The sequence below is a fragment of the Pleurodeles waltl genome, chromosome 2_1 (assembly GCF_031143425.1).
Source record: "Pleurodeles waltl isolate 20211129_DDA chromosome 2_1, aPleWal1.hap1.20221129, whole genome shotgun sequence".
In the NCBI taxonomy this organism is placed as follows: domain Eukaryota; kingdom Metazoa; phylum Chordata; class Amphibia; order Caudata; family Salamandridae; genus Pleurodeles; species Pleurodeles waltl.
This window is the reverse complement of record NC_090438.1, coordinates 46,446,904-46,473,743: the sequence shown is the minus strand read 5'-3', so window position 1 is coordinate 46,473,743 and position 26,840 is coordinate 46,446,904. Positions and strand designations below refer to the sequence as shown.

Here is a 26,840-nt window from a genome sequence, read left to right as displayed (position 1 = left end):
GTGAGTGCAGGGTTAGCGGTGTGGCTTGGTGAGTGCAGGGTTAGAAGTGTGCATGGGTGAGTGCAGGGTTAGCTGTGTGCCTGGGTGAGTGCAGGGTTAGCTGTGTGCCTGGGTGAGTGCAGGGTTAGCAGTATCCCTGGGTGAGTGCAGGTTTAGCAGTGTGTCTGGGTGAGTGCAGGGTTAATGCTGTGCCTTGGTGAGCGCAGGGTTAGCGGTGTGCCTAGGTGAGTGCAGGGTTAGCGGTGTAGCTGGGTGAGGGCGCAGTGACCAGTGTGGTTGGGTCGGTGCAGTGTTAGCCGTGTACTTAGGTGAGTGAAGGGTTAGCAGTGTAGCTGGGTGAGTGCAGGGTTAATGGTGTACCTTGGTGAGTGCAGGTTTAGCAGTGTGCCTGGGTGAGTGCAGGGTTAGCGGTATAGCTGGGTGAATGCGCAGTGAGCAGTGTGGCTGGGTCGGTGCAGGGTTAGCAGTGTGCCTAGGTGAGTGAAGGGTTAGCGGTGTGGCTTGGTGAGTGCAGGGTTAGCAGTGTGCCTGGGTGAGTGCGCAGTGAGCAGTGTGCCTTGGTGAGTGACGGTTAGCAGTGTGCCTGGGTGAGTGCAGGGTTAATGGTGTACCTTGGTGAGTGCAGGTTTAGCAGTGTGCCTGGGTGAGTGCAGGGTTAGCGGTATAGCTGGGTGAATGCGCAGTGAGCAGTGTGGCTGGGTCGGTGCAGGGTTAGCAGTGTGCCTAGGTGAGTGAAGGGTTAGCGGTGTGGCTTGGTGAGTGCAGGGTTAGCAGTGTGCCTGGGTGAGTGCAGGGTTAGCTGTGTGCCTGGGTGAGTGCAGGGTTAGCTGTGTGCCTGGGTGAGTGCAGGGTTAGCGGTGTGCCTAGGTGAGTGCAGGGTTAGCGGTGTAGCTGGGTGAGGGCGCAGTGAGCAGTGTGGTTGGGTCGGTGCAGTGTTAGCCGTGTACTTAGGTGAGTGAAGGGTTAGCAGTGTAGCTGGGTGAGTGCAGGGTTAATGGTGTACCTTGGTGAGTGCAGGTTTAGCAGTGTGCCTGGGTGAGTGCAGGGTTAGCGGTATAGCTGGGTGAATGCGCAGTGAGCAGTGTGGCTGGGTCGGTGCAGGGTTAGCAGTGTGCCTAGGTGAGTGCAGGGTTAGCTGTGTGCCTGGGTGAGTGCAGGGTTAGCAGTGTGCCTGGGTGAGTGCGCAGTGAGCAGTGTGCCTTGGTGAGTGACGGTTAGCAGTGTGCCTGGGTGAGTGCAGGGTTAGCAGTGTAGCTGGGTGAGTGCAGGGTTAATGGTGTACCTTGGTGAGTGCAGGTTTAGCAGTGTGCCTGGGTGAGTGCAGGGTTAGCGGCATAGCTGGGTGAATGCGCAGTGAGCAGTGTGGCTGGGTCGGTGCAGGGTTAGCAGTATGCCTAGGTGAGTGCAGGGTTAGCGGTGTGGCTTGGTGAGTGCAGGGTTAGCAGTGTGCCTGGGTGAGTGCGCAGTGAGCAGTGTGCCTAGGTGAGTGCAGGGTTAGCGGTGTGGCTTGGTGAGTGCAGGGTTAGCAGTGTGCCTGGGTGAGTGCAGGGTTAGCAGTGTGCCTGGGTGAGTGCAGGGTTAGCAGTGTGCCTGGGTGAGTGCGCAGTGAGCAGTGTGCCTTGGTGAGTGACGGTTAGCAGTGTGCCTTGGTGAGTGACGGTTAGCGTGTGAGTCGAGAATGAGGGTAGAGGGTGATATATGTGCTTGTGAGAGTGCAGTGCATGTTGGGTAGTGTAGCTGTGTGGTTGCAGGGTGTGGTTATCTAAAGCCAGAGCTACTGGCATTATAGCTGATTATTTTCTTTTCAAACCTGTTTATTGGCAAAACACAAAAATACAGTAATTGCAGGTTCTTTGCACACACTTTCAATAAAAACAAAAATGTGGGCAGCCTTACACCGAAGGTCGGTAATACATCACAGTGCCAAAGTGAATCTCTTTTGGTGGTTGCCCCTCCCCAAACACAGAGCCAAAGACTAATGACTACAACAAGAACAAGCACTGGCAAAGCCAATAGGTCTCGCCTCTTATATGTTTTGGTGTAGTTACCATAGTACAGTGTATTGTGTGTGGAAAAGCAACACCTAGAACGTGTAACCTTCTGTTCATATGAAAACACAGCAAGTGCTTACTTGAAGGACTTACACTGCTTTGTGAAACTTGTGCTGTTCTGCTGATTGGAATGTCCTGATGCTAAAAGTCACGTGGTTCCAAAAAGTAATGATTTGGCTTTGTTGAGGTTAATGATGCTTTAGGAAGAGGTAAAGGGCGAGGCAGAGTGTGAAAGGAAGGCAGTGAGCAAGCCAGATAGGTTCCATGGGTTTTAAATAATTATAAATCAGGATATGGGTCTATTAGGGTCCATCGTGCAGAAAGCAGGCGTTGAAGTGTGTTCCTTAAACCTCTAGTGAGAGAGTCAATAACTTTCAAGTTTGGCAGTTGTAAGAACTCACAGAGTAAGCTTCAAGAAATAAGACAAAAAACATTGCCAAAAGCAATAGATGTCTAATGGTAGATGTTACTTATAACAGCCCTTTAGCCATGTTGTGCAGTAATATGTAAGATGCATGATGGCTGAAAGTGAGCTGTGGCTCTGTGTTTGTTTTGTGATGTAAAAAGCGAGAAGAGGAGGTGTGAGTAAAGTGGGGGGGTGCATGCGGGAAGGAGGAAGGGGGAGAAGCAGCATGCGGGGGGGGGCTGGAGTTCTCTTTCATGTGGCCTTGTAGTGTAAACAGTCTGAGGCGCAGCTACAGTTCAGGCGGCAACTGCGAACATGATATGGACAGTTGTTATCCTAGTGTAAATTGTGTTAACAAAAGCAACATGCTGTGACAATGTTGCAATTCAAAGTCTAAAGAGCAGTGTATCCCCCATAAAGCCACTTATGGGCTGCAGCATTTCTTTTGCCTCCCATAGGGAGCTCAGACAAACCCTTTCACAGGCCTGCCAGTGCAGCCTGAGTGAAATAACGCACACACTATTTCACAGCCATTTTCACTGCACTTAAGTAACTTTTAAGTCACCTATATGTCTAACCTTCATTTACTGAAGGCTGGGTGCCAAGTTACTGTGTGTGAGGGAACCCTTGCACTAGCGAAGTTGCCTCCACGTTGTCCAGCCCCAAATCCCCGGACTTCATTACACCTGTTCACTACATATATGTCAATACATATACGTAGCTTCACAATGGTAACTCCGGATATGGCCATGTGAGGTGTCTAAGATCATGGAATTGTCCCCCCATTCCAAATCTGGTATGGGGGTCAATCCCATGCATCCTGGGGGCTCCACCATGGTCGCCCACTACTGCCAAGCCAGCTCTCTGAGGTTTCCACTAGAGCCCCAGCTGCTGCCACCTCACAGACAGCTTTCTGCCCTCCTGGGGATTGAGCAGCTCAATTCTAGGAAGGCAGAACAATACATTTCCTTTTGGAGAGGGGTGTTACACCCTATCCCATTGGAAATAGGTGTTACAGGCATGGGAGGGGTAGCCTCCCAAAGCCTCTGGAAATGCTTTGAAGGGCATAAACGGTGCCTTCCTTGCATGATCCAGTCGTCATCAGTTCAGGGACCCCCAGTCCCTGCTCTGGCATGAAATTGGACAAAGGAAAGGGGAGTGACCACTCCCCTGTCCATCACCACCCCAGGGGTGGTGCCCAGAGCTCCTCCAGAGTGTCCCTGGAGTTACCCATCTTGGATTCCAAGGTGTGGGGACCCTCTGGAGACCTCTGAGTGGCCAATGTCAGCAGGTGATGTTGGAGACCCCTCCTGATAGGTGCATACCTGGGTAGGTAGCCAATTCCCCTCTCAGGGCTATTTAGGGTCTCTCCTCTGGGTGATTCCTCAGATTCGGTTTGAAAGACTCCTCCGGGACGCCTCTGCATCCTCTGCTTCAGATTCTGACGTCGCATTAACCGCAGACCGCTCCAGGAACCGTTGTAACTGCAACAAAGTATCCAGGATGACTCCTGCGACCTGCAACTTCAGCTCCAGTCAGCATTTGCAACAGTTTCCAAGGTGTGCACGCTCTGAGGACTGCCTGTCTTCACCCTGCACCAGAAGAACCGAAGGAATCTCCAGTGGAGTGACAGAGTCACTTCCCTGCTTCAGCAGGCACCTCTCTGTGACGACAACTGTTACTCTGGGACTCCTCTCCTGACGACGAGCGTGCTCCCTGGAAGACAGGTGGTGGACCGAAGTGACCCACAGTGTCCAAAGGTTCAGCTGTCCAAATTCGGTGGAGGTAAGAGCTTGCCTCCTCATGCTGCGACGGCACCCCTGTGCACTGCGGCTTCTGCAGCTCCTTGGGCTTCTGTGCACTTCTTCCAAAAGTTCTTCATGCACAGCATAGCCCAGGTCCCCAGCACCCCATCCTGAGACACACAATTCCCTGAGCTGTTCTCCGGCGGCGTGGGACCCTCCAGTGCAGTGCTGCAATGACTGCACTTTGCGTCTTCTTTGTCCCTGTGTTCTGGGACTCCCGTGGGGGGTACCTGGTCTTCTGAGGGCTCCCTGAAGTGCTGAGAGCCCCCTCTTTCTCCTCAGTCCAAGTTGAGACCCCCAGGTCCCTTCTGGGTCCAGGCACCTCCTCTTTGACGCAAACCGTGTATTTGCTTGAACCAAGGCTTGTTGGTGGAATCCAGTGACGCAAACAGCCTGCATCCAACAACTCGACGTGGGACATTCCTTGCACCAAGCAGGAACCTACAGCTATCTTCTTTGGTGCATTTCTGTACTTTTTCTTCTTACCAGGGAATCCACTTTTGCACCTTCTTCCAAGTTGGCAGGGGCTCCTGTCTTTCCTGGACTCTTCTTCTGGACTTGGTCTCCTCTCTCCACAGGTCTTCAGGTCCAGGAAACCGTCATTTGTTACTTGCAGTCTTGCTTGGTTCTTGCATAATTCTTCATCACGACTTGTAGTGTGTTCTGAGGAAACTTGTTGTACTTTACTCCTGCTTTCCTGGGCTCTGGGGTGGGGTATTTTACTTACCTTTGGTGTTTTCCTCATACTCCCAGTGACCCTCCACACACTACACCTGCCTAGGGGGGAATTTGACATTCACATTCCACTATTTTAGTATATGGTTTGTGTTGCCCTTAGACCCACTGCAATCTATTGTATTTTCTACTGTTTGCACTATTCTATGACGGTTTACTCACCTGATTTTGGTTACTATGTATATATTGTGTATAATACTTAACTCCAGAAGGAGTATTGCCTCTAAGATATTTTTGGCCTTGCGTCACTAAAATAAAGTTCCTTTATTTTTGGTAAGACTGAGTATTTTCTTCCATGTGTGAGAGTACTGTGTGACTACAGTAGTATTGCAGGAGCTTTGCATGTCTCCTAGATACTCCTTGGCTGCTCAGCTACCTCTAGACAACCTAAGCTGCTAGAACACTACTACATTTCAGTAATAAGGGATAACTGGACCTGGTAATAGGTACCCACTACAAACCAGGCCAGCCTCCTACACTACCATGTAACTCTAAATTCCTCATGTTATGTTCTTTCTTTCGTTTTATTGTAAAGCGCTCTGACACCTTTGGGTAGTGTCCGTGCTATATAAAAATGCATAAATAAATTAAGTTAATGCTGTCAGGAAAATGCCTAACAAATGCTTCTTGGTCGGTTCCGCTCACTCCCTGCTATTGCTGTAGGTGACACTGCATGAGTGCAGTGCATTAGTGCATTGCAGTGTGTTGGTGCAGCGCTTGCCCTGGTTCTTAGACTCAGGATCCCCCCTCAGATCTTAAAATCAGAAGGACAGTGCTTAATTTCTGCTTGTTGTTTCCAGTGCGGAGACATTTGTTTTTGAGGGCCGGCACTTATTTTTATGCCTCAAGCATTTACTGCGAGCAAAAGACACATATGGGAAAGACGGAGAAAGAGAAAAACGAAAAAGCATCACACGGGGAGAAAGCTGCAAGAGTGAGCTGAAGGGGCAGGGAGTGGCTGTAAATGGCTTCAGGATTACGTTGCCTCGGTATTCCGTTTTCGCACATATAATTGCAGGAGCTGCATGTTTAAGAGGAGGGCTTTGGGCACCGGCAACTTTTTATTTACAGATTAAGCACTACAGCAGGGCTTGGCACAGGCATTCTTCCCAGCTGCAGGCAGCCCTTGTTAACTCAAGCAGGGTTGACAGATAGCCTTTGTCTGGAATCTTTGTCCCAAGTATCTTCATTTTGAGACTGTGGCTTTAGGGGCGGAGCCGCTGAGATTAGAACTATGGAGAACCAGGGGCGTATCTTCGTGGGAGGTGTGGGGTCTACACCACTCGAATAAATTAATTTTCTGATAAATAGTGGGGTGCAGGGGCCTACAGTTGGGTATGGTGAGGTGTCTGCCGGATTTCACCAAGAACCTTTACATGCATTCAGACAAAAAATACACACTCTCTCCCTCACAGTGTTTAAAGTTGTTAAAATATTAAAAATATTGTTCATTTTACAAAATATTGTATTTTCCCTCCCTTAGTGCCCCTACCAGCCCTTATTCCTGTCCCTTCCTACTGCCCCTCAGGCCACTCCCATGCACCCTGCTTGTCATATAATGTATTTAAACATACGACAGCCTGATTGTTGGAAAATCTGAAGCTCAACCCTGTCCCCCCATACCCCCCCCAAAAAATGTTATTGATCAAGGTACGCCCCTGTGGAGAACCAGGTTCGAATCGCAGCGGCATGGGCTCAGTATCCTGTGATTCTGAGCAAATCTCTTCATCTTCACCTGCCGAAAAGAAAATGCGTGTGACCTTCTGTACTGTAACTGGTGCTCATGTAAAGCGCTCTAATGCCCATGGGCTTAGTTGGTGCTACTTGTATCTTGCACAAAAAAAATAGCATGCCAGGAGTGCAACCATTGCTTCTAAAATCAAAATCTCCAAATTGAAGGGACCCTCAGGTGCACAGCTGAATATCCTAAACATACCCCAAGACAATGTGTGGGAACAGGCTAAAAAAGTATGTTTACAGCTCAGTAATTACTTAAATGTGCTCTGTCGTTTCCGTTTTCGGATTTTCCGGGCCGACTTGCCACCAAAAGTGGGGCTTTGTCCAGGGGACGGGCATCTTCACTAGCCGGGGTGCCATGGGGCACTGTAACATGGGGCCTGAACTGCTGAGGCTCACTGCTAGGTGTTACAGTTCCTGCAGGGGGGAGGTGTGAAGCACCTCCACCCAGAGCAGGCTTTGTTTCTGTCCTCAGAGAGCACAAAGGCCCTCACCCCAGGGGGTCAGAAACTCGTCTCTCAGCAGCAGGCTGGCACAGACCCGTCAGTCCTACAGTAGAGGATTGGGTAAAATACAGGGGGCATCTTTAACATGCCCTCTGTATGCATTTTGTAATACATCCCACACTGGCCTCACTGGGGGTTTATTGTGCTGAGAAGTTTTATACCAAACTACCTAGTATTCAGTGTAGTCATTATGGAGCTGTGGAGTTCGTTTTTGACAAACTCCCAGACCATATACTTACTATGGCCACACTGTACTTACAATGTCTAAGAATGTCCTTAGACACTGTAGGGGCATATTGCTCCTGCAGCAATGCCCTCACATGTGGTATAGTGCACCCTGCCTTAGGACTGTAAGGCCTGCTAGTGGGGCGACTTACCTATGCCATAGACAGTGGTTTGTGGGCATGGCACCCTGAGGGGGATGCTATGTTGACTTTGTATTTTTCTCCCCACCAAGACACACAATCTGCAATGGCAGTGTGCATGTGTTTGGTGAGGGGTCCCATAGGGTGGCACAACACATGCTGCAGCCCTTGGGGACCCTCCCTGGTCACAGGGCCCTTGGTGCCACTGGAACCTTTCACAAGGGACTTAACTGTGTGCCAACTATGGAAACAATGGTACATTTTTAGGGAAAGAACACTGGTGCTGGGGCCTGGTTAGCAGCCAGAAAGTGGGGCGTAACTGCAACAAGTGCCAGTTTCCTACAAGCTGCAAAGACACACAAAGTTATTAAACGCTGAAAGCACAACAAAACGTTAAATTGTAAAAAACAAAAAAGCAAAGAAAAGTGGGTAAATGGAAGAGCATGAAACGGGAATAACAGCAAAGAAATGCTACAAGTAAAAATGAATTAACATTGCAGAAAGCAAACAAGGAAAAAGGGGGAACCGTATAAAAGCAGAACCAAAAACCGGCAGAAGACGGGCTACAAAGACCTGCACCAGGCACAAGTAGACCGATGTCAGAAACCAAGGGCCAGGTGTATCATGCATTTTTGTGATTGCAAATGGACCGAATGGTCCGTTTTCCGGGCCGCTTGCAATAGCAAAAATGAATTTTGGTATGTATGAATTCTCATTTACGATTCGGTAACTTATTACTGAATCGCAAATTAGAATTGCGACTACATACTGATTCGGTATTAGGAAGGGGTGTGCCAAGGGTGTTCCTTCCTAATACCGAATTGCCCGGTATGTAGGAATGTGCTGTGACCGAAATGTGGTCGCAAAATATTTGCATTTTACCACCTACTTCGTGGAGGTGGCAACCCATTCGCAAGTGGTCAGGGGCCCCCAAGGGACACCTTTCCCTTTGTGAATGTTTGTAAAACATTTTTTTTAAATTAAAAGTAAACTTTTTGCTTTTCTGTTTTTAAACGTGTCCTGTTTTCCTTTAAGGAAAACGGGCTGTATTTAAAAAAAAAAAAAAAAAAGATTGCTTCATTTAAACGCAGTCAAAGACATAGTGGTGTGCTGAGCCCAGCAGGCCACCATCCCTGTGATTATAGCCATTCACAATGGGTCGCAAATTGCAACCTACCTCATGAATATTAATGAGGTAGGTCGATCTGGAGGCATTGGGAATCGCTAAATGAAACTCCTGGAGTTTTATACATTGAAATAGCGATTACCTAATTGGGATTCGCAGATAATCGCAATTAGGTAATTGTTATTTGGATTGATTAAATATCTGGCCCCAAGAGCGGTGGAACAACACACAAAAACACAGGACATTGAAGAGTCTTGGGCCAAAACCAGTGTTTCACAGAAACCTACAAGGTAAGATGCAATCAGGTGCCTCACACAGGACCCCATACTGCCAATCCCCACAATTACACGTGAGCTATAAGACACAAGCACTCACAAACCATCCTCACAACACATGAACCCAATCTCCAGACATTGACAGAAACAAATAATAATTGACTTAACGTTGTATTTAAACTTAAAGGAAATTCATATATATTCAGAGCATCATGCATATGTTACAATGCATTTGAATGTATTAGATAAGGTATTTGTTATGTATGCAAAAAGCAAATCTTAACATTAAAGAAAGAAACAAACACTTCCATATATAGAATATTTTTTGTTGTAGGCAAAAAGAATGAAATCACCCCACTGAACCGGACTGTAAAAAAAAGGCACTTAACCAAGATGTAAAACCCTTTCTGGCACCCGTCTTGTCAATTTATAGTTACTGGATCCCATTACCAAAGTCAAATCTAATGTAGTTGCCGGATAAAGAGAAGACCCAAAATACAATACATGAATTGAGATGGTTACTGATAATCGCGTGCAGTGCTGTCAAACTAACTTTGTGTGCCCTTTTTCAAGATAAATTCTGCAACATATAAACTGTATTCAATCAGCAGGTAGTCAGGGCATCGGTATGCTGTGGTATCATAGATAGAGCTCCTAATGGTCAGATAAATATTTAGCTTCAATACTGACTTGGGCCCTGATTTAGAGTTTGACGGAGGGGGCTACTCCATTATAACGTGGCGGATATCCCATCCTCGGTTTTACAACTCAATTATGGTCTATGGAACTTGTAACATGGCGACTAGGATACCCATCGTGTTTGTGACTGAGTAACTTCTTCCGCCAGACTCTAAATCAGGCCCTCAGTTCTACCTTTAAAAATGTGTAACAAGAATCACAAATATGTGTCTGTAACTCGACAACTGAATAACAGCATCTGGTTGTACAGGCTTTAATTCCAGCTCATCCACTTTACTTTGAAATGTAGAGAACATCTTGAGAGACATCTCTATAAAGTCCTTCGTACATTTTATATTGGTATACAGCATTTGCAGTCCTGCTTCAAAGTCATCAATTTCTGGTGGCAGGGAAGTCGTGACCAATGGGCTTGAAGTCCGTGTTTGAGATCAGATGTTCCAAGATCCAGTTGTAGAGAAGAATCCAGGGTGAATACTAGAGATCTTATGATCTTGCGGGAACAGGCAGTACTAAGAATGTGATGGTCTCCCACAAAGAAGCTTGAGCAGGAAGGGCAGAGTTTAAAATACAGGTACTTGGCCACTATTTTGCAGTGTTGGGGGAAAAATTTATATCTCCTGAGCCACTGTCCAAAACAAATGTCTTTTAGTGAAGTGGTCTTCTGCTGTTCCATGCCTGGAATACTTGAATGTAACATGATGTACAGATCACTGAGCAAGTGGTGTTGGTACAGAAAGCACTACAGTTCTGTTGTGCTTCAAAAAGCCTAATGGGAATTCTAGAATTCCAAAAGTTGAGTTTGTGTGTGTCGGGGAATCTTCCCTCTCACTTCCCACCTCCTGCTGCCTAGTTCTTCACGATCCCTCTGGCCAATGGCAGCGACGCACACAGCATCAGCATCCTCTCCTACGCAGACAACACGCAAGCCATACTCTCCCTCTCTGACGTGACCCCTCAACACAAGAAACAAGCTCTCTGCCTGCACAACAGAAGTCGTTAACTGGATGAAAGCTAACTGTCTCAAGCTCAACAGCAACGAGACAAAAGGTGATAGTTGGTAGGACCAGCTCACCATGGGCTGGCTGAACTCGGACCCACACCCATAACCAAGGCCAGCTACCTCAGAAACATCATCAACATCCAACTGGACATGACCACACAAGTCAACACTGTCACTGCATCCTGCTTCCAGACCCTGAGGAACCTGAGGAAAATCTTCAAACGGATCCCTTGCAACACTAGAAAATGTGTCACTTGCACCCTAGTCACTAACGGGTTGGACTAGGGGAATACCCTCTACCCTGGGATCACCAATCAACTTGCTAGACGACTACAAACTGTCAGAACTCGGCCGCATGACTGATCCTTGACCTGTCACAAATAACTCACAAACACAACACACCTTAGGGGACTGTATTGACTCCCGATACACAAACCTGTTAAATTCAAACTCCTCACACACAGATTCAAGGCACTGCACATTTCAGGCCCCACCTACTTCAACAGTTGCATTTCCTTCTAGCAACTACCCAGACACCTCTACTCTGCAGGGCTCCTCCCACATCCCACGCATTCATTAAACTAGATCAGGACAAGCGTTCGCTTACATTGCTTGTAAATCATGGGACGGATTTCCATTCCACGTCAGAGCCTCCTCTCTTGAACTCCACAGGAAGCTGAAGGCCTGGCTTTTCAATTAACCAGTCTAGCATAGACCGGGCTAAGCACACATACCTGCCCAGCGCCAGGATAGCCTCGCAGGCGGTAGTGCACTTTACAAGTGCACATAACATACCAATATCATTTACTTTCTTGAGTCGGAAGCGAACTCATGGGAATCGCCTCGTGGGAAAGTGCGAATTATGCAGGCTGTCCATACGCCTGCCCATTGCTCATAACGTTGTGGAGACTAAAACCTGCGTAGACCTGATTCTGCCGCTGGCAAAGGTACGTTTTCTCGGGCAAAAGAGATGCTAAAACAAACAAAAAATGGGAAGACTTGTTGATATTTCCACTAGACAAAAATTACGAGTTTCTTTATGCACCGCCAACAGTTCATCCCTTGAACAAGAGGTCCCCTATTACAAAAACCTTTGTCCCTTTCCACCAATAATGTGCTCCAGCCACTTGTGATGGGAGGAGCCAGGCCAATTCTGTTGTTGATGTTCTTTTACTCCCAGAACCTGCATTCCCGTCTTTCATGTCTAGCCATGAGGTCCAGCGCACCTAGAACCCCCACCCTCTCTGCGTGGCTGTGCTCAGGGCTATGGGATGCGTTTGTGCTCCTGCTCCTTGCGAATATTGTTCTCCCTACATGGCTTAAATAACCTAGATGATGCTTTTTATAGTCACTCCAGAATTGCCCCAAAAGCACCTTGGGCTCATATTGGCCGTCTACTGCTGAGAAGCTAAAGATTCTGTCGGCCAACCTCCTGTAGCGCGCCCGGGACCAGAGCTAGAGATCCTGCACAGAAGTCTGGTAGAATGCCTTCCCAACAAGGCAGCAACACACACAATTTCTGAGCTTTGGTTTCAGTTATTACCAGTAGAAAGGATCCTCTTCGACCTTCTTGTGATGTTCATTGGGCCTTTATCAGGATCCAGGTCCACCGTGGTCACTGTGTCCAGGAAGAAGGGTGTCTGTGTTTATCCATATGTGGATACCTGACCAATGAGTCACCCATGGTGGAAACAACGCAGGAACGTCTTGAGAGGCCCCAGAGTCCCTTTAGTCTTGGATTCACAGAAAATGTCCTTGCACCCCCTTTGCTGATGTCATGGACAGTGCAGTACATGGGAGAAGCCCTACAGTCAAGGGGGGTATGATTTCCTCTACATAAGAAGGCAGCCTCCTTGTGTGCAATATGGGCATCATTGCCTAGTCACATTAGTGTGATGGTCCCAGAGGTTTCTTGACCTCCTTGCCTCATTTATTAATGGCAATCCAAGGTTTTATCCCATGCTCCATTTGTCAGCCTCTAGTGACCTGGTTTTCAACCTCATTCGAAGCCCTCCCTTTTGTTGAGACTAAAGGTGTCCTTATTTTGGGGCAACGCTCTATCAACCTCCTTGCAGCACCCTCTTTTAGGAAACATCTCCTGCCGCCTTGTTGAGGATTCCTCTAAGGAAGTATAGAGGGCTCATGGTCCACACTGGACCAGACAGTGGCAAAGTGTGGTCTTGAGTCAAGACCTTCATGTGAATACTGGAGCTGGAGACACCTCTAGCCATGCAGTCACCCTACAACTTCTGGTAGGAAACTGAGCACTGGTGATCGCGGCACACACCAGGACGCTCAGATGTACACACGAGTGGGTGCACAAGCTCTCCTGCCCTCTGCAGCTGTGCCATACAGCTGTAACTGGACTTGGGAGCTTTGCTGGGTTTTGATGACAGGAGGTTTGTCGCTCAACCCCTCTGTTCTGAAGCGAACACAAGGTACGAACCATGTGTACATAAAGACTTGAATTTGCTAGTGAATACTGAAGGAAACGTAAGTTAACAAGCTGCTTTGGAAGATCTTAAGTAAGCCTGCTCAGTGTGCAACCCCCTGGTACAAAGTCATGGATAATTGTGTTGGTAGACTTTACCCTAGTGTTAGTGGTCACCGCCTGGTTATGAAGAGCAGGCTCAGCTGAAGATCGAAGGCCGTCGTGAAGCCTAACTCCAGACTCAGACAAGTCATCTCCAGCCTGGCCCCAGGTTTCCATTCTCTGGCCTTCAGAGTCTTCAAGAAAGGCCAAGACGAGGACCATAACTTATTCCAGGACCTTCAGTTTTCAGGAGAGTTGGTGCTTAATCCCTCCGAGGGTGCTGCCTCTAAGCCCCATGGGGCATCCTTCACTCGCAGGCTCCCTGCCTCCACATTCTACCTCCGAGTGGACTGAAAACGGAAGGACTTCTCTGTGGCACAAGGCGGAGGTTGCCTGGAGCAACGGTCTGAGACGCCATTCGTTGATTGGTTAAAGGTGAATGGCTGTTAGGCCTGTTTGATAATAGTCCATTCACAATGCCCTCCGCTTCCTGTTTGATCCGGAAGGATTTGTGACAAAGTTTCGAACCTGGGTTTACCACACTCAGACATTAGACTCAAAAGCAGAGTTTATGAGATGTCAAAGTTTGACATAAATAGGAAGTTTATATTTCTTGTCAGACTTCTGCCTCTCTGGGCATCACTTTATTCCTCTCCATCCTCCTTGGATAGGCTGAGACTCCTCCTTTAAGAGAAGACACTATGGGAGGCTTTGTCAGTTCCTACAAAAAGAATAACCCTAACTAAGGAGGTGTTAGACAATGGGTTAGAATGTATGTGTTAAAACTTTGAAGGAGTTGGGGACACCTCTGAGCTGGAACCCTGGCTAATGCTCGCTGCAGTAGACTGAGCAAGAAGGTTAGTGGGTTGGAGTTGATGCCTGGAAATTTCAGAATCTTCCCGAAAGAGCAATGGACTGGATACACCAGGCACCAACAGTCAACCATTAAAGCATTGCAGGAAGTTTATCAAGGGTGTGATTGTACTCTTGAAGCGTGGTCTGAGGGCTGGCCATTTTGTTAGGATGCTAACAAGACGTAAGAAGTGGCAACCGCAACCACCTACGTGTGTACAAGCAGAAGACCTGCTGATCTCCTTAGGATGTGGGTCCCAGGGCTCCAAAGCCATTGACCAAGAGAGCAAAGACCAGGAGCCAGGTTTAGCGCTGGTGGTGCCCTGTGCGACAATATTTGTTGCACCCCCACACCCCTCCCCTATGACCTCCTCCTTGGATATCCTTACTACCACCCGGCAAAAGCACCCTTCACCTCTCCACAGCCCCTCTGTCATACAAATTTAATTTGCTTTAAAGCACTGGTAAAGGTTGGCTAATCCACTCAGCTATATACATAATACACAGATCTGTGATAAGCAGGGTACGTTTTCTTTGCAGCAGGCATATTACCCCCACGCTACTTTATGGCGAATCAAAACTGCCACTGGACAGAACGCCATCCCTCTCTCTAGCACAAAAATTAGTCATGAGTTATCTCGACATTTTTATTGCTGCCTGAAAGCTGGACTGTAGGAAAGCACCCTTTTTGACATGGTTAGCTCCCACTTTGTGCCTGGTTTCTGATGTGGCTTTGACTGTTAGCGCACTGGGTCCCTGGTAACCAGGGCCCCAGGGCCAGATCTCTTCACCCAACACTGCTCAGTTATTTTGCACAATTGGCAAACCCTTTAGATACCAGTGTAACTCCTTAATAAATGGTTCCCCTGGTGCCTAGGGACTGGGGAACTAAGGAAGGTCCATGAGGGCTACAGCACCAGTTGTGCCACCCTCAGGGACCCCTCACCAACCTCACACAGTGCTACCATTGCAGACTGCGTGTGTTCGTACAGGTTAAATTGAAAACACAACCTCTCAAACACCCCTGTGTGCCAGGCCCCCTATCACTGCACGTGTCTGGTGTAAGTCACCCTTAAAGCAGGGTGCATCAAGGCATGAGGGCATATATGCATGAGCAGATATGCCCCTGCTATCTCTCTGTTGATTCTGAGACATAGTAAGTGCACAGGAAAGCCATTTTAAATGCAAGTACTGGACACTGGTCATTACGAGTTCCCCAGCTGCATGATGGCTCAAGCATCTCAGAATAATACACCCTCACTGATCCCAGTGATTGATTTATTAATAAATGCTCACATAGGGCACCTTAGAGGTGCCCCCTGAAAACCTACCAACTACTAGTGTCTTAACTGACTGACCAGTTCAGCCACCACAGACCCGTTTCTGTCCCCCCAAGGTGAAAGCCAGCACTCTCAAGAGCATGAGACAAAAGCCTGCAATGGGCAGAAGTGTTATTACCTGACCACACTTTTGGCGGGGGCACAGGTGGGAAAATTAGGCAAATTTGGAGGTGTGCCCACTTCATGCCAGTCCCACCCTTAAGGTGGGTGAGCTGAAGTGGACATAACTTTTCAAATTCCTCCATCTTGCTTGGAAGGGATTAGGCCAATCGGGTTAGGGTTTGCCCACTTCCCTAGGCTCCCTAAGGGTCTGCAGTCCATTGGCGACCACCTGGCACTCCCTGTAACAACCCTAAATTGAGTATTTAGGTGGCACCCTAGAACCCTAGAACTCAGATCCTGATGACATAAGAAGACAAGGACGAAGAAGAAGCAGCTGACCACGCCGGACTGCCTGCTGACCTCAAAGAACTCTGCCCAAGAAGTTGGCTTGTCCCACCTTTCAGAAAGACTCAAGTCTCCCATGAGCAGCGGACCTGTTCTGCAACAAAAACTTCCAGAAAAGAACTCTGCAGCTGCTGAAACCCTAGAAACTCAAACCCAGAAACCCGACATCGACACCTGAAGTGACCACTGCACCAGACGTCCTTGACCCGAGGTGAAGCCAAATGACAGTGCCAATATGGTTCCCCAGCAGCCCAGAGACCAAGGGCAGTGTGGTCTCACCCATCTTGAACTCACCTGAGACTCAAGCCCCCTCTCCCACAGGCTGGTGGTTGGAGAAAACCCGACACCTCCAGCAACCACTGCACCCATCACCCCTGACCCTATCTAAGGTGGGTCACTGGTGCCAACAATGTTCCCTGGCTGCTAAGAGCTCGAGTTCACCCTGGGTCCACTCCTGCTGCCTCCCTGCTGACGTCTGCAGCCTCAACATGCAGGACCCCCTGACTGCGAGTGCTCCTGGATGAAAAAACCCGACCCCTTAAGACTCTCCTGCATTCGTTGCCCCTGGACCCTGAAGAAGTGGAACAAAGGTGCACATATGTCCCCAAACACCCCCAAGTCTAGTACCTACCTGCTCCTTGTCCCTGACTGGCTTCCTATCCAGAGCCTGCAGCCTGTTTGTCACGAGGTCCAACTCCCATAGAGAAACATTGGGCACCCAATGCCTTACTGCACCCCTGCACCCAGCTGCCCCAGTGCTGCCGGTGTGACCTGCTGCTGTGGTTTTGATCAGTGTCCAGTACTTCCCTTTGGTCCCTGAGCTCGACCTTGTAAGTCATTGTTAACCCTGCATTTGTTGAACATTTCCTCCATAAGATAGCATTGAGAGAACTCTATAAAACATTGATTTCTGAAACTGCAAAGTATTTATGCTTAAATGTCTGCTTACCTGATTACGAAGTTCTTGGGTTTGAAACATATATAAAAAAATTGCTATTTTTCTAAATTGGTCTCATATTTATTCTTTGAGTGTGTGGCTCATTTATTGTCAACAAATGCTTAGCAGTACCCTCTGATAAGCCTAACTGCTGCCCACACGACCACAAAATACAGCATTACTCCTTCCTATTTCTCCCTCTGCCAAACCAATGAGGGATCGACAGGACTCTGCACAGTGTGCTTCATTTTAGTGCACTATGTAGAGAGCACATAGTGCAAGGGTGTCTGCATTGAGGGGAGTGATTGTTTATGTACAGGAATGAAAACCTTCCTGCACATGACCAATCACCCATGGCATTTTGCTTCTTCTATGTGTGCTGCATAATGCAGCACACATAGAAAAAACAAAAACGAGGAGAAATGAAAGCATTAATCCTCGTTGCACCACACTAACGCCCCTGGGGTGGCGTTAGTTTTTGGTGCTGCCACAGATTTATGATTTCCTGTAAATCTGGGGCAGCGTCAAAAGTAGCGGGTGTTTCTGTGGAACGTTCTCTGCAACACCCATGCACACCCCTTTGACGCAGAAAACTATGTCAGAGGGGTCCGTATTTACAAAGAAGCGTTAAGCCACAAAAACTGGCGTTACACCTCCTTGTAAATATGGAGCAGTGGTTAGCGCCCCCGGAGCGTCACGAAAAGTGACGTTCCTGTGGTGCTAGGGGCTCTTAAATATGCCCCAAAATGTTTGTTGTATACAAAAGAAATGCAAACAATGGTGTGCTTTTAGGCAGCCTCTAGGAAAGACATGCTCATAAGTCGGTACTTCACAAGAATGCAAATAACACCATTGGAACCAACCTCAACACTTTGACTGCCTGCCACATGCTAACATCTCACCCATTGATCGTGGTTTATCTGAAGATCAAACATTATAAATAAAAACAGCTGTATATAAACACATCCCGGGCGTCCGCCCTTAAAAGACCTGGCTAAACTCCTGGACCCAAGGACTGGCATCATCCGTATATACACACAAGCCAGTTATACACCATAAACCTGCAGTAAATACATGTCTGCCGGTTAAGGGGCCTGGCCGAACTCCTGGACCAGGGAATGGACACAAGCCACTGTGATGTCATCGGCCTATGGCAGCAGTTTCCAACCTTTTGACTTCTGTGGACCCCCACTTTATCATTACTGGAACCTGGGGACCCCTCACTGAGTCATTACTGAAAGCTGGGACCCTAATCTGTTAATATTATTTAACTTACTAAGCAGTTGCGGACCCCCTGAGGAGGTTTTGCGGACCCCTGTGATTCCCCGGACCACAGGTTGGGAACCACTGGCCTATGGACCACCAACCCCTCCACTAGGGCTCTGGCTGAACCAACGAATCACATGGCCAGTGTGGGGATGAATGGGCCCACTTCCAGCTTCAGCTCCTCCGTATCCTGGTGGACGCCACATTGGTATCGTTCTTTGGTCTTTAGGAATATCACCTTCTCCGCGTGCATTCCGTTCAAAGCCTCGTGTGACTCGCTGTCGGCACAGACGTACTGCCCCTATTGTGACTTTCTACTGTGATCCTACACTTGATGTGTCCCACTTGCCACGCTTGAGACCTCCACTGGCAGCTGATATGCACCGCAAGGCGGTTTAACTTGAAGCATCTGAATCCTGTATCATATAAATATTTACTACCATGTACACCATATATGTTGACTGGTTCTATGTGATTTTGATGAAACCTAAATTGACATCCATTCATGATGGTTCCATCCGCCATAGACATTGATGAGGCATCACCTACTTGTTCGCTGGTGGCAGATTTGCTGAACCTGGTCCCAAATGCTCAAAGTCAACTCCCAGTGCTCTAAGTTGCCTTTCTGCTTTCACTCATAAGAGATGCTCGTTGTACCCAGCTCAGCAGTGGAAGGTCAACGCCTGTGGTTGGGTGGGTTGTTGGATCCATCTAAGCATATTGCGCGTCTGTCGGTTACTTCTCACCGATCCCTCGCCTCTGTCCCTGCGTGTCCTCTTCTGGCATATTCCTCTTATTAGTAAATACAGTTTAATATCTTTCATCATGATAATTCATCATAAATGCATTGGCAGAGTTTTTGTTCATGGCACACAATGCTGTCACATGTTCGCAATCTAAAAAAGAAAAGCAAAAAACATAAATTTAAAACAAAAGTTAAACTAAGTTACAATTTTAAAAAATACGATGTGGAAGAAAAAGGGCTGCCAGGTGAAATATCTAGTGAGTTTGATAATGCATTGGAGCTGGTGGTTCTAAATGGCTTAGCGGTGGATAAATTCTTCATCTTGGGACGCGTCAGCAGCGCCTCCCACTTTATAAGAAACCGACCTCCAGTTCTTCTCAGTTGAATAGTGAAACCGACTTCATTGACGTGGACCGGTCAATCCAACACAGAGAAGTTCCAATCTTGAAGAAGAAACCGGCTCGGTTAGAGGCATCATTTGTCCACCAAGCCATGAATTTCCTTCATATTGTGCGTAGTGTCTGCAAATACTGCCCAAGACACAAACAGCTGATCTGTGCAGCAATTCTCAATTTCTGAGGACGTCTGATTCGGTCAACAGACCTAGATTGTGGTAGAAACATCAACCATCCGAGCAAGGCTGGGCTTTCAGCAGCCATTGTGAGTACTGAGGAGTACAACAGGGTTGCAAGTGGTGTCAACCCTACAGAACCTCTGCATTAATGACATGTCAAAGGCTGGATCAGGCGACATTCCCAGGAGTGATCAGCCTGTGTTCAGCTCAGCGGGGGTGAGCACCTCCAGTCCGTCTGCATCAAGGCACTGACCACTGCAAGGGGACTATAGCGCCTCGTAGGGTCCAGTTACCACCACCCGCACTCTGTGGCAACGGCCTGGCAAAGAAAACCTGCACTCAGACCAAATGAGGGTTAAAATGTGTAACAGCAGAATCCTATGTATAGCTGTGAATCTCGGAACTGGCCAACAGAGCCCGCTCCCCCACCCCCCCCCCCCCCCCCCCACACTCCCCAGCAGCCCATGAAACGAGCAGCGCTGAGCAGACAAGACAAATAAATAGTATTTTGCAGCCAGGCTTCCAGGGGGAGTCGGCGTGGTTCCATGGCTAACAAAGGGAGCAGAGAGCGTGAGATCATGAGAAAGGAAGGAGACGACCAGGGGTGTAACAAAGGCCCCCGCGGTGCGGGGGGAGGGGTGATGAAGCAGAAAATGAAGGTTTTCATTTATTAGCGCTTAAACGTAGTACTGTAATAATCATGTGTGACTTTAACCGAACTAATAAAGATTGTACGGGGACAAAATGTGCCCTTAGAGTAGTTTGCCAACATTTATAAGCGTGCTTTATATAACGTGATGTATTAGAATTGCACTAATCCGACATAATCGTAAACGTGTGCTATGATTTGCTTGCTTGAAATGTTTTAGCTTAGCATGACTTTAGTAGAGGCTTCGGCCTAGTTGCCTGGTCTCACGGTTTAGATGCTCGTATTTTTCCAATGTGCTAATAAACGTGTATTTTTGCTTGAAGCTGTACTTTTCCACTGAGATCGTTCACATGCTTATCTTAAGGTTTCGTGCCAGCTTGGCATTTTTCTCTTTGCTCCAAGGTCGATCTGCAGGTGCGGACAATGGAAGCTCTGAAAGTGAGTTAATTGGTATAAAATGTTGCAACTTGCGTACCCATCTCCAAGGATAATGTATGCTTAAGTAAAAGCTTGAGAACTGTTGTTTCTGATTGGACAATTTGAAGCTAACCTATGAACCCTCCAATGGAAGACCCTACTGGATTTGAACTGTTGTCTATTTAAACCAGGTGCACGAGAGGAAAGGGGCCATTATCGGACATCCTGCCATTTTGTAGACTTCGTAGCTATTATGGCCCACCTTGCTGCGACGCCATTTTGAAAGAGACTTTGATGCTTTCTCTAATCGAGAGAAAGAGACTTTAAATGATTCTTGCCTTAGAGACTTTAACTTTGATCCCTTTGCATGAAGTAGTAGTTTTACCTTGCCGCCGTGAGGCAATTGCCCCGTCCACCCCTGCCCCTTTGCCCCGTCCCATGCTGATCGAAACGGTACCCATGCTGATCGAGAAACGGTACCTGTGAGACGAAGACTTCCTTGTATGCTGATCGTAATTGGTAAATATGAAAGGAAATTGTACAATTGCATTGTGTTTCTTTTAGGTAACCAACTGCTGATTTTTTACAAGATCCCTAGCTAAGAGTTTTTCTAAATTAATGTTGCTAAATAGTTTTTGCATGAAGTCCCACATGCTGATGCTGATTTGAGGTTAGATGAGGATTCCTTTTGTTGCACGATGCAATTTGAGACCTTGTTATGCTGACTAAATGTATGCAATTAGTTCATTACAGATTATAGTTTTAGTGATTTGCATTGCTATTATCGAATGCCTTGTTATTCAAATGCTGCATAGATTGCACCTGTTTCGCCGCTATGGACAGTTATTAATGTTCATTTATGTTTATCATTTGGTGTTGAGACACATCTATATTGTGCTAGCTTTGTTAATGTAGGGAAATAAATTCACTAACTTTGAATAAACTGGTGTGGTTATTCCTGACTGAAAGGTCAGGGTCCGCCGAAATGTATTCTGGATTAATTGTTAAGTGTTATGTTGATCAGGGTATTGCTTATGTTCGTTATTGATTATTGATTTAATGAAATTGACTGATTAAGGGTGTCGAGGGTCCCACTTAGCCAAAAGGTTCATCGGCCTAAAGAGCGTCCAAAATACAGGTAAATTATTAGTACGGAACGCTCTATCAGTAGATGGTAGCAGAGGACGGTTTCGCCTTTTGGGACCCCGTACTCTTAAAGTACATGGTGTTGAATTAACGGTTACGCCCTTTGAGACCCCATTCCAGAAGTTGAATTAGATTTTTCTTGGATAAAATAGATTGACAGAATGATGATGGGCTAGGTCCACCGCGACTTTCCCGGGATCTCGGAGCTTGCGAATGAAGAGAATGGAGGTGTGGAATCAGCGTTGGCGGTACTAGTGATGGTATGAGTGAAATTAGGGTTTTGCGCTTGCACAGCTTATTGCCGCAGATTGGGTGAAAAGGTTGCGAGGATTTTTTTTTCTTTTTTTAGAGGATAGCGGAGGTGCGACTCCGAGTGTAGAAGTAGAGAAGTCGTCGCACTTCATAGAAATAGCGGAGGTGCGACTCCGAGTGTGAGAGTAGGGAAGTCGTCGAACTTCATGTGCGTGTGGCGCTTTGTGCATAAAAAGGTCCACGTGGTTGTTGTTGTTGAGACGGGCCCTGCGAGGTCAAGAGACTCCGGAGTATGTTGTTTTATGTTGTGGTCTGGGCGGTTTAGTAGGTTGATCGGGCGTGGTCAACGAGTCGGTACGTGTGTTAAGGGAGTGAAAGAAACTTCGACTTCGGGCTTTGACAAAATTCTAAGTGCACTAGAATAGATCATTGACAAGTTGAGAGTAGGTCTGCGGGTCAGATTTGCTTGCGAACGTGGGGACCGAGAAAGATGGAATAACTGCCGAGGCTAGTGAAAAATCCCTAAGGTCCTGAAGAGAGTGTGTTACCCTTCCTGTAGTAAACCGACAGATCTGTTTTATTTTGGTAGCTCGCGATACATGCAAGAAGTTGTTACAAAAAGAGCTGAGTGAAGGAGGACTAGCCGCGAGGCTTTGTCAGCCGCAGTGTGTGTGAGTGTGATGTCACTAGGAGCCGCGCTGGGATAGGTTGGTTGCAGAGAAGGGTCGCGCACGGATTGGACGCAGTCCGTGGGGCTCGATTGGAAGGGGAAAGGCAAGCGAAGAGTATTCCGGGAATTAAAGTCACCTATTGATTACAAACTTTGTGAAATAAAAGACGAGAAAATGAAATTTTTTAAAGCATTAAGGAGTGCGATGAAGGGGGAGTCTTACATTAAAGCGAGCGTAGAAGAAGAGACGCCACCCGAAGGTACACCAGCTTACATTGTAATGGAGGAAAAAGGGGTAGCTCCGTGCCTTTGGCTAAAACAGTGGCACAAGCTGACAGAGAAACATGGGAGCGTAGCGTTCCCGATTCATGGGACATTCAATATAAGGATACTAGAGAATTTGAGATTCACGATGTACGACATGAAGGTACCTCCAAGGCCAGCACAGTTTGAGGCTCTAGCAATTTGGGAACTGATGGCTAGACAGAAACAGCAAAATAAGTTCGAGACCAGGATAAGAAAGGTAGAAAAGACACTAGCGGACGCTAGGTGGGATAATGCACAGAAGGTGTGGAGGTCAGATGTATTGCAGGGGATAAAATTGTTTCCCGCAATTACTAAGGAAGAAGAGGAGACAGGTAAGAAAGCTACCTGTAAGACAAACAGGAGGTGTGCCAAAGATAGAGAGGACGAGGAAAAGTTGAGAAGAGAAGAGGAGTTAGAGGATGAGGAGTTAATCATGCAATTGCTGAACGACCGTCCACCACCTTATGCAGAGAGTGGACAAGGTCCAAGTACCAGTTCTGCCCCTCCGGCATCGGTACAGAACGGTGAAACTCAGAGTTCAGGAGCATCATCGGGATCTAAGGACCCGAGTTTACTGTTCACCCCGCAGATACCGCAGGTTAGGAGAATATATCCAGATGTGCCCATGTTGAAACCAGTAGAAAATTATCAGCCGCAGATCCCAGGATACTATAGCAATGACAACAGTGCAGGAATGATTCTAGATCCAACCGTAAGGGGAGTACAGAATGGTCACAACCCGACATTGGCACAAGCCGAATCAACTCAGTTTCTGATGCCTCAAAAGCAGATGCAGGGGGGAAATGCACATGCTCAGATGACGGGGAGTCAGATGGGCATGCCGGCAATGATGACCCATAGTGTGGGAATGAACATGTCTCAGAACATGGGAAATGGACAGAACCCAGATGCGATATCACTACCCATTACTGTAGGTCCACTGGTACCTCTGTACAGTCAGCCTAACTTAGGTATGAGCGGTCAGGGATCAATGCTGCAGAATGGGACAGAAAGGAGGTGCATAGAAAACACTCCAGGGATGACTCCGATAGCGGCTCAGCCAACTGGATCCGGATCCTTGATGGAGTTTAGTCCCATATGTGCTCAGTCAACACTGGTGAGGTCGAGTCCCCCACTGATGATACCGCTGTCATCGAATACTGAAAAGTTGCTGCAACCATCAATGGCAGTCGATGTGAATGCTACACTGATGGGGTTGAATGCGCAACAGCTGACACAGTGGTTCAACAGTCTGAATTCCACACAAAGCTCAGCCAGTGGGAAGGGAGAAGACTATGAATAGGGTCAGGTTGAACATGGAAGCACAAGAATTGGTGGAAGGGACTATGGGTGTGAATAGGTTAGAGTCCTACTCGGAAGAAGAGCTGAGGTATCTATGTCCCAGGATTACGAAAGAAGTGAACAAGGTACATAGAAGCTTGCAGGAAATAGCTGACAAAAACGGGGTTGACATAGACAAGACAAAACACTTGAGCAGGAGCTATAGGTTGGATTTCGGGACCACAGATTTTGAACACATGAGGTCAGCAGGTATGAAGGCGCACCTTAGAGAATTGCTGCAGAGTGCACAAGTGTGGAGGTGCTTAGACAAGTGGGAAAGCAGATGGGTAAAGAGAAAGGAAAAGAGGAGGGACAGTGCTACAGAGCTCAACGAGAAAAGACCACAGAGTAGTGATGCAGTAACTATGTTGCCAATGAGGGAGACAGCAGGGGGAAAATTAATACATGTACCATGGCACAGAAGTGACATTCAGTCTTTTACGGATGATTTTCCCAAACTGAGAGAGAAGCCGATTGAATGGTATCAGCAGACTGATAGGTTTGTGAAGCTTGCAAAATGTCTCTGGGAAGACCTGAACACCCTCTTTGAGATTGTGGTTCCGGCAGATTTGTGGGAGGATTGCAAAAGAGCTGTAGGTTGGCCGACAAGTGAACCAGAGAGAGACAGGGAGACGGGTGCACCATCACCTATGGTGATGAGCCTGTACTATAAGGTGATTGAGCATTTGAAGACGAAAGTTGCCGCGAAAAATGTGGATTGGCAGAAGATCGATCAAACTGCCCAAGAGGCTAAAGAGTCGATTCATAGTTACTATGAGAGGTTGTTGAAGGCGTTCAAGAACTACAGTGGCACGGAGACAATAGAGGCGAAGGACATGCTTCATTTTGTGTTTAGATTTGTGGAAGGGCTGAGACCAGAGATAAGTCAGATGATAAAGTTGCATTTGATTTGTTGGCAGTCGAAACCGATTGATGAGGTGTTGAATTATGCGAAATACTGTAGCGACGAAATTGAAGTGAAACAGAAAAGGTTGAAAGAGAAGGTGATGATGATGCAACTTAAAGCAGCTCAGACAGGTCTGCAAGGTTTGCAAGGGATGCAAGGGTTCCAACAGCAGGTACCGCAACCGCAGCCGCAGTTGCAGGGAAACATGGCGTTTCAGCCACAGGCCAGAGGCAGAGGCAGAGGCAGAGGAGGTTTTGTGAATAATGGTCCGGATTTGAACACTGTTGGGAATGGTGTGCAGGCAATGAAGAAGGTGATGCTGTGTCACGTGTGCGGAATCGTCGGACATTGGAAATGCGAGTGCCCGATGGTGGTGCAGGAAGGTGCAGGTGTTGGTCAGCAAAACAATGATGTCAATGCATTTCAGACAATGAGGGGACCGAAAATGAGAGGTCCAAACCCAAATTTTCAGACCGTAAATCAGTTGCAGGGATTACAACCTATGCAGCCGCAGCAGATGCAGATGCCTCGTATGCAGGTGACGCAAATGCAGCCAATGCAACAGCAGTTACCCATGGTACCTAATCAGCAAATGCAAATACCTTTGGCACCAATGAGTCAGCAGCAAGTGATGGTTCCTCCACAGGTCTCGGGTCAGGTAATGAGTACAAATGGCACAGTACAACAGTTCCCACTACACAGTGAGAGTGGAATAAACAATGTATGGGAGAGTGAAAGTTCAGAAGAAGAAGGAGATTGTGTGCTTGCAGCATCCTTGGAAGTTGATCAAAAGGGTCCGTACGTAGAGGGAAGAGTAATGGGTCATCGTGTTTCATTCTTGGTTGACACAGGAGCCACACGTTCAACTGTTAAGAGCAGTGAAGTACCAAATTTGCCACTCTCAGGGAGGACAGTTCAAGTGGTGGGAGTAGCAAACAGGCACCTGACGAACCCAATAACAGATCCGGTACCAGTCAGCATCGGTAACTATCAAGGGGTGCATCAGTTTGTGGTATGTGACTCAAGCCCGATAGCACTGTTAGGGAGAGACTTGTTGTGCAAATTGGGTTGTTCGATTATGTGTTCGAACGAGGGAATAAAAATTCAGACGAGCAGTGATGGGGAAGAAGAGGACAGTGTAGAGGGGGACGAGATGGAAACTGTCGATGAAGAGTATCCTCTGATTTGTCTTTTCCCGATGATAACTGAAGAAGATATTCCAGCTGAATTACGGGAAACAGTCGGAAAGGAAGTGTGGGATATGACAGGGAAAGAGGTGGGATTGATGAAAGGAGTGGAACCAGTGAAAGTGACTGTAAAGCCCAATGCAATCTTTCCCCAAACCCCACAATACCACATGGCACAAGACACCCTCATGAAAGTTGCCCAACTTATTGACGAATTTGTAAAACAAGGGGTACTGAAAGAAGTGTTAAGCAGTCCATGTAATTCACCAATAATGGGACTAATAAAGCCAAGTGGAAAGGTCCGACTAGTGCAGGACTTGAGGAAGATAAATGACATCATAGTCAAGTGTTGCCCTGTCGTACCAAATCCAGCTGTGATAATGTTTCAAGTCCCTTGCGATGCCGAGTGGTTTTCAGTCATCAACTTGTCACAAGCATTCTTTTCTGTGCCTCTTCATGAGGACAGCCAATTTCTCTTTTGTTTCAAATTCTTAGACAGAGTCTACAGTTGGTGTCGAATTCCTCAAGGGTTCTCTGAGTCACCGTCCATCTTCAATCAGATTCTA

General features: G+C 47.4%; 1 protein-coding gene across 3 annotated transcripts in view; it reads left to right on the top strand.

The window, feature by feature from the left end:
- GDPD2 (glycerophosphodiester phosphodiesterase domain containing 2) overlaps positions 1 to 26,840 on the top strand; it is a 358,729-nt gene that overhangs the window by 205,009 nt on the left and 126,880 nt on the right. The gene's annotated exons all lie outside the window — the stretch shown is intronic.